The sequence below is a fragment of the Micromys minutus genome (genome assembly GCF_963924665.1).
Source record: "Micromys minutus genome assembly, chromosome: 20".
Lineage (NCBI taxonomy): Eukaryota > Metazoa > Chordata > Mammalia > Rodentia > Muridae > Micromys > Micromys minutus.
Window position 1 is genome coordinate 51,791,796 of NC_137955.1, and position 8,851 is coordinate 51,800,646.

General features: G+C 40.2%; 1 pseudogene across 1 annotated transcript; it reads left to right on the forward strand.

The window, feature by feature from the left end:
• The first annotated feature begins 1,044 nt into the window (after positions 1–1,044).
• On the forward strand, positions 1,045–1,514 carry LOC308433822 (large ribosomal subunit protein eL29-like; annotated as a pseudogene). Its single transcript has one exon. The product of its transcript is annotated as a large ribosomal subunit protein eL29-like (transcript).
• The last annotated feature ends 7,337 nt before the right edge of the window (positions 1,515–8,851 follow it).

Here is an 8,851-nt window from a genome sequence, read left to right on the forward strand (position 1 = left end):
AAACAATGTGTCTAGTACTGTCTCATCTCTGTGCATAGCAGCTTCCATCCATCTGATGCAAGCCTCATGCAAAGAATATGGTAACCATGGGGTAGCTGTCACCACCTAAATGTGCATCCATTTCCCACCCAGAACATCGAGCTAATAGTGAAAAGAACCAGGGTGCAGTGTTCAGGAAGATTTACTTCAGTTTATTATAAAAGTCAACTATCTGAACATTTATTACAAACTAGGTTTAATTCACAATATATGAATTTTCAAAGAAATGCCACTTATTAATTTGCGAGCTATATCTGGCCAAGAACTAGGAAGGAATGAGACCATATATTCAAATATCTACCTTATTCATTAAAATAATTGACAATGATTAGGATGGATATTATGTATTTTGCCTTTTTAATGGAGATTTATTTTTCTAGCAGCTCAATAGTGGAGCAATTTTCAGTGCTTTGAAAACATTAATCTAGGGCTTTAGATTTATTCTCTTAATTTTAATTCACTTTATGTGCGTGAGTGTTTTGGCTGCACGTATGCCTGTGCACACATGCATGCACCTGTGCAGTGCCTGCAGGAGCCAGAAGAGGTCATTAGATTCTCTGAAACTGGGGTCACAGGTGTTTGTGAGTGCTGAGAATCAAACCTGGGTCTTCTGGAAGAGTAGTTAGTGCTATTAACCACAGAGTCATCTCTCTAACCCAGGCTTCATATTCTGACCTCTTGCTTAAACTGTACACTGAATCATCGCCCTGTGAGTGGCCAGATCCCTTTTCCCTCTGCCTTCTCTCTTTGCATGGAGTGGCTGGTGGTGAATCTTCAGCACCCTTTGCAGAATTTCCCTGGCCTCCCCTCCATACACCCAGCTGGTATGGAGAATGATGTTCCTCACCTATGCCTACCTACTGTGCATGTCTTTCACCTGTGTGCACCTACTGCGCACATATCTTCCTACTTCTGGTTCTCTGTACAGGGTTCCCACTTATGGGATCTCTCTCAAGAAGAGTTTATGGTCTTCCGGTCCCAGGCGCTGCGGGTTACCGTGCAGACATGGCCAAGTACAAGAACCACACCACCCACAACCAGTCCCGCAAATGGCACAGGAATGGCATCAAGAAGCCCCGGTCACAAAGATACGAATCTCTTAAGGGGGTTGACCCAAATTCCTGAGGAACATGCGTTTTGCCAAGAAGCACAACAAGAAAGGCCTGAAGAAGATGCAGGCCAACAATGCAAAGGCAGTGAGCGCACGCGCAGAGGCCATCAAGGCCCTTGTGAAGCCTGAGGTCATCAAGCCCAAGATGCCAAAGGGCCCCAGCCGCAAACTCAGCCGTTTGGCTTTCATCGCTCACCCCAAGCTTGGGAAGAAGATTCGAAGCTACATGGCCAAGGGTCGTAGGCTCTGCCAACCAAAGCCCAAGGTTCAAACCAAGGCAGAGGCCAAAGCTCCAGCTAAGGCCCAGGCTTCAGCTCCAGCTCAGGCTCCCAAAGGTGCCCAGGCCCCTGTGAAGGCTCCGTAGAAAAGGCCCCTGCCAAAGTGAAGACAGACGGAAAGATTGCCATGACACACCCACCTATACATTATTGCAGATGACCAGTGTCCTATGCTGTTTTTACAAATAAACTTGAAACAAGAAAAAAAAAAGAAGAGTTTATGGTACAGTGCTCAATTCTGTAGTCTGGTGAGTTTTCTGCATTTATAGTAATTGTGTCAAGTCATGTACTTCGCTCCTAGATTTGTTCTGATTATTTGTATATATTCATTGTACATGGTGTTGAATTTCAAAGAGACAATTTCATTCAAGCATATTATATAGTTTAGCTTATTTGCCCTTTCCCACACCCTTTAATCATCAGAAAATGCAAACTAAAACTATGTTAAGATTCTGTTTCATCCCAGTCAGAATGGCTATTATTAAGAAATACCAAGAGCAAGAACAAATGCTGGCAAGGATATAGGGAAAGGGAGCCCTTATACACTGCTGGTGGAGAAATAAACTGGCCTGGTGATCAGAGAAATCAGTATGGCCCAACCATATCACTTCCAGATAAATACCTGAAAGACTCCAAGTCAATATATCATAAAAATAACTGGATGACTATTTCAATGAAAACATATCCTTTTCCCACCCCCAGCCTGATAAAACACAAGTACTGAAGTAGACTCTAAAATTGTGAAATATTTTAGCATATTAATAAATTAATTCCATTGAATGTGCACATAAATACATTTACATATGTGCATGCGGAGGTTTATATGGTGTGGAAATGAATGTGTGAGACAGATCATATTTTGTGTCTAGATGTGTTCTTGGTGCAAAACTTTTATCTATTGGAGAATAGAAGAGATCAAAATTGCTTGGATATTGAAGCTTTCATATAAGAAAGTCTTTCTGCAAAATTTTCTGTACTTTGATGCAATATATAGACACACAAATATGAAAGTTGCCAGCCTAATATTTAACCAGTGGCCAATCCATAGCAGTGTGATTCTCATTTCCAGAAGGGGCCCTGGTACAAGCAATGACTCGTTTTAATAGACATCAGGCATTAAAAGGGGGAGAACTGTTAAGTTGCCATTCAGCTGAGAGCCACAGGGCACAATATGTTCCGTGGGTCAAAAGCACACGTCCTAAAGGAGTGTGCGCCCTGGAATGGTGTCTTGGTTATTAATCCGGAAATTGCATTTTTTTAGAACCGATATTGTTGACTACATAAGTCCCTATTTTTTTTTTCCTCCAGTGGAAATTTTTATCAAGCAGACTTCCCTTTGCTGCTCGACATGGAAGGCAGTTCATACTGTGGCTTTAGTCTTGTGTGTGCTTCCACTATTTCATGAGGACACTTGCTCTCTCTGTGTAGTATCTTCCTAGCCAGTGACCTTCACAAAAAGGCCTTTTCAAAGAGGCTGGATGGTTTGGCTGGCAAGGATTTCAAAAGACAGATTGTCAGGGGAGAGAGGTCACAGTGAAATGGCCGTGGTGGGTGTGACCTGATGGAGCAGCCACCCAGCTCCACGGGCTTCCCTTACCTGGAAGTGAAATGATAGTCTCCAACAACAGAACAAAGTCACCACAGCTGAGCCATGACATGAGTCGCCATGTGCTTAATCTGACTTACATTCTGGAAAAAATCACACAAGTTCAGTAACACTATCTTTTAAATAATGAGCAACCTATCAGGTCTAACAAGATTTCCCTAGGATCCTCTGTTCTCATAGAGAGAAAGCACCCTCCCTTCAAAATCCCATTTCTCCCAAGAGACACCACCTCACCAGACACCACTACCCAAAAAAAAAAAAAAAAAAAAAAAAAAAAAAAAAATCTCTCTCAAGAGTGCACCACCTCACCATATCCAGTTGGCTTGCTGGTGGGTGGGTCACAAAATGTCCTCTGCCACTAGGGGAGCTACAGACATGTTCATTTGGCTCTGCCACTCAGGCAAACCTTAACACAGCCATTACCCTCACCCCACCCCCCACCCCATCACTGTCCCCCATCCCTGTTCTGTTGAAAGCAACACTTGTTTCCAGTGCAGCAGCAGAGCCATGTAGAACCCTGTCCATGAGTACACACATACATGGGCTACCTATAGGACACTGTGAACTTGGATGTGGGCACAGCTGACAGATGAAACTCCTTCATCCATCCCAACCTAGGCCTGCTAAAGTCAGCAGCATAGAATCTGAGTCAGAAATGCCCTCCCAAGATTTTAGGGCAACAACTTCAGAAAACAGGTGTCTCGTCCAATGAAAAGTGACTGAACAGATAATCAAATTGCATCTACAGCCCAGCCCAAGCAGGAACAAGGTTATGCCCTCTTTACCCCAACTTGCTCACCACCAAATAGCTGTTGGCAAGACAGAAAGATACCAGGACCCTCATGGGACCCTCAGTGGAGACTGGGACACTGTTGGCATTGATCATAAGGAGGCACAATTGTGACTGTCCTACTTCACCTGTGACTGTCCTACTTGTTTGTGATATTCAATAGCATTTATGTTACAGCCACAAAACAGTAAGTCTCTTCATGTATAGATCAAAACAGTAAATTACCTAGCAACGGAATTTAACTAAAAGGATTATCTGCTTATTACATTTTCCCTCTGTCTAAAGAGACTTAACTGATATCCTCTACTCTAAGAGTTTTCCAGGGATACATTCATTCAACTTTTTCATGCTAGGAGGTGTTGCTTAAACTGCTAGGTTAATAAAAAAGACATCAGACTTCCTGTCTAGCACTAGATTCTGCATGCTACATCCCCACCCACCAGGTAAGACATGCCTAGGTGCAATAATGGCATCACTGTCTGTGGGGATAGCAGAACACTCTCTTGATTGGATCTGAGGCCTTTTCTAGAGAAGGGAAATTATGCCTGGTAAACATGTTTAAAAATCATGGCTAGGGATGCCACGGGCCCAAGGGGAAACTCTATTCATGTTGATAACAAATTGCTTTCTAAGTATTTATAGTCGTAGATTGGCACCGCTCTCAACCTTGACCTAGAAAGCTTCTTGTAGTAATTAATGCAGAAATATATTACTATACAATGTACAGAAAATAAACAAGCATGAGTGCTTGGCCATAGATGTCCAGGTCACAGACAAAACTCTAAAGCTCAGGAAACATCCAAGAGGGATGGAGAGAGTCTAAGAACCAGAGCGCTGTGAAAATCTGCCCTCAGAACAAAACATGGATGTTCCACACATAAGCTTATATAGTGATTAGCTACACAAGATGAAACCAGCTAGAAATTCCAGCATGAACCAGGGAGGGGCTCCCGAGGCCTCACCCTAGCTGAGGAGCAATGAGCATTTGCTGGCTGCAAGGACAGGAAGAGTTGCTGTTCTTCAGAAATGTGCTCATTGGTAGGCTGTACATGCTCCAGCAGATAATTCCACATCCATAAACACAAGGGCACTGGACTCAATGGGTTGAAATACCTAGGTAGGTAGGTAGGTAGGTAAGTATATAGATAGATAGATAGATAGATAGATAGATAGATAGATAGATAGATAGATAGATAGATGGATGGATGGATGGATGGATGGATGGATGGATGGATGGATGGATGGATGGACAGTAAGATAGATAAACAGATAAGGAGGACCTAAAGTTAGGAAAGAGATATGACAGTGGGGGATGGGAGATGTTGAGAGAATAGATGTGATCAAGGTACATTGAGCACATGTATAACATTTTCCAAGAATAAATAAAAACAAAATTTTAAGTCTCCCTTTTTACAAGATGAGTCACTGCAAAAGAACATTCTTTCTTCCCTTCATTTCTTCAGCTTTATTTCTCCCTTTGACCTTTTGACCCTTGTCTTTGTTCTTTCAGGTAGAGGTAGTGCTTTTTAAGATTTTTCTTTTAATTGTCTGCTACAATTTTATTTTAATCCATGGTTTCATAGATTCTTTCACATTTGTTAATGTTCTTGAGTTTGTAGGTTTATAGCTATAGCAAAACCTGGACAACCTTTCTTCGTTGTGTTTCTAAGAGCCTATTTCCCCTACTTCCTGTGTTTCCACTATAGTCAGCTACAACATCCATGTTACCATTTAGGCTCTAGGTATGGTCTTATCTTCTAGATCTGCAGTTCTCAACCTGTGGGTCATAGCCCTTTTGGCAAACTTCGCTTTCTCTAAAACTATTCACCACTTTTTATGCAGACCTGGAGCCCATTAGAAGATGCTGCCCATGTTCAAAGATAAATTTACCTCTTGATTAATCTTGGTTCATGCTTTCACAGACACACCCCAAGGTGTGCCTTAGTAATGCCTGGGGTGCTTCAGAATCTAGTCAAGTTGACAAGTGAAGATTAACCATGGCAGACATCAGAGATTCTGCAGGTTTTGGTGAGTAAGAGGGCCTTGGTCTCAAAGGCCATTTGTGGGCTATGAGGCCAAGTCCTCTGATCTGTGTGGAGAATGATTCATATCATACACTGACTTCCCCTCTGAGACCATGAAGAGTTCTGCAGAGGGTGGAAGACCATGCATAGCCAGGATATCAGAAGCATAACCAGAAGCTCTCAAAAAAATAAAAAAATATAAATAAATAAAAACACTGACTCTGACTCTGAAATCATAGTTCCTTAGAAAATGTTCCCTATGGAAACTCTTGTGCTAAGTGTATCTGATCACCATATTTAAAACATTATAGAAACCCAATTTCTCCTGTTTTTACAATATTTCTATAATATTTATTATATAATAGAGATCTCTTTTATTCTAAAATACTGTTAAAAGGCTAAACGCTTTTAGCTTATGAGTATTAAGCTGAAATTCAACTAACTGAAATATTAAGAAGAGTATAGAACATATATTCTATTTAAGCCATTAAACAAAATTATGAGATATATCACAATGTTAATGCTTGATATCATGTGATGCGCAAGACAACCCTAAACAGCCAGGTCCTACCACCAGCTGAACTTTTCCTGCTCCTCTGCTCACTTGGCCAGCCTGTGAGCAACCTGAAACACTCTGACCCAGCAGTTCAACCTATGGGTCATGACCCCTTCCAGAGGGTCAAATGATCCTTTCACATTGGTCACCTAAGAACTTTAGAAAACACAGAATTACATTAGTATTCATAACAGTAGAAAAATTACAGTTATGCAGTAGCAACAAAAATAATTTTATGGGTCACTCACTACATGAGTATTAAAGGGTTGATCACAGCATTAGGAAGGTTGAAAATCACAGCTCTAGCCCCGCCATATGCCCCTTCCAAAACCTCTTGCTGTTCTACTACACATGGCCATCAATATAAAAGACTCAAAATTCCAAGACCCTAAACACAGGCCCCATTGTTCCAGCAAGTGTCCTGCTTCTCCACTCCACGTGGCTGACAAGGTTAGAAACCCAAAACATACCAGCACCGCCTTTACTGCTACCTCAGCCACCATCACACCAGCCACATCTCTACTGCACAGCACAACCTGAGTAAGAAGACCTGAGCATAGCAGATCTTGCCCTCTGCTCCACATGGCTGACAGGTTTATAGACCCAAGGCCTCTTTCTAATGACTCAGGAGCCTTTCCAGCCATTCTTCTCTCCTCCATATGACCCACCATCCTTCACTGGGACTCAAGGTAGGTGGATATATATCAGAAATTACAGCCAACAACTTCATTCTAGGTTACCATCATAGCAACAAGCATTGTGAACAACCAATACAATGTGTTCCATGCCCCAAAGTCACCAATCCTTTAGAAATAGACTCCATGGAGAACGTGTCAGATGATATTTGGGACATAAACAAGAGTTCAAGTTCTGAATGGTCACATTGTTCAACCCAGATTATATGATCCAGCAAATTCTGGGTCTTCTATAAATGATGAAGAAATAAATCTTTCCACAATAAAATCAGACAAAAAGAATTTATGATCATTGAGCTAGATTTTAAAATGGTACTAGAAGGGCTACTTGAAACTGAAGAGAAGAATAAACATACCCAAGAGGCCACTGGGGAAAAATAAACAATCCCAAGACAGTTCATGAAAAGAGGTCTAAAAAAAGAAAAATAAATCCACAAAATGGCAGGTATAAACAACATATGTGAATTATAACTCTAAATATTATTGATCTCTATTACCCAATAAAGAGATAGACTAACAGATTGAATTAAAAAAACAGGGTTCATAATTTTACAGCTTCCAAAAAACACACCTCACCAAGAATTGACAATACTTTACTGCAAAAAGGTAGGAAGGGATACCAAAAAAACAGCACTACAAAAAAAAAAAAAAAGACATTATGGGTATTTTAAACAAACAGAACTACAAAACAAAGTATCATGGGCATTCTAACACACACACACACACACACACACACACACACACACACACACACATATATAATGCACTTCAACCTCAAAGTAATCCAAAAAAATAAAAACATAATTCATCAAGAGGAAAGTACAATCTCAAACATACACACAACAAACATAGGTGTGCAATTTTATAAAACAATCGCTAACTAATTGATCTAAACCACAGATGAATTCCAACAGAGTTAGAAAGAAGATTTTGATACACTGCTATGACCAATAGATAGGTCCTCCTGAAAATAAATAAATAAACAAAAAGACTGGACTTCAATGGCACCAAAACTCAAATTCACATGACAAATCATTCCCCCACTCTACTCCCCAACCTTTGAACTGGAGTTACATATGGCTGTGAGTTATCCTTTAGATGCTGGGCCAAACCTGGGCCTTCTTCAAGAGCCATTTATGCTTATAAACACAGAGCAATTGCTCTGGTACCTTGTTTTATCATCTTTTCAAAGAATTCATTTCACATAGACTTTTCTCAGCAGTACATGGAACTTTCTTCAGGAGAGTTCACATATTAGAACACAGTCGAATCTTAAAATGTATTAGATATTTGATATTATTCCTAGAATAAAGCTAGGTATCAGCAATGACAGAAAATTCAAGAAGACCACAAACTCATGAAGTTTAAACAAAATACTGTTAAATAATAAATAGGTCCTTAAAGAAGTTAAGAAATAAATTTTAAAATTCTAGATAATGAAAATGCAAAATATCAAAAATCCATGGGATAAAATGAAGGCAGTCCTCAAAGGAAAGGTTATAGCCTTAAGTAATTGCATTAAAAATGAGATATTGCAAACAAATAGTCTAATTATACAACTTAAGTTCTTGGAAAAACAAGAATAAATCAACCCCCAAAGCAATGGATGAAAAAAAAATAATTCAGATAAGGGAAGAAGCAAATGAAGTTGAAGAATCAGTATCTAATCTAATATGAAGAATCATTAAAACACATACTTGGTTCTTTGAAAACATAAATAAAACAAGGCACTAGAGAGTTGGAGCTGCAGTT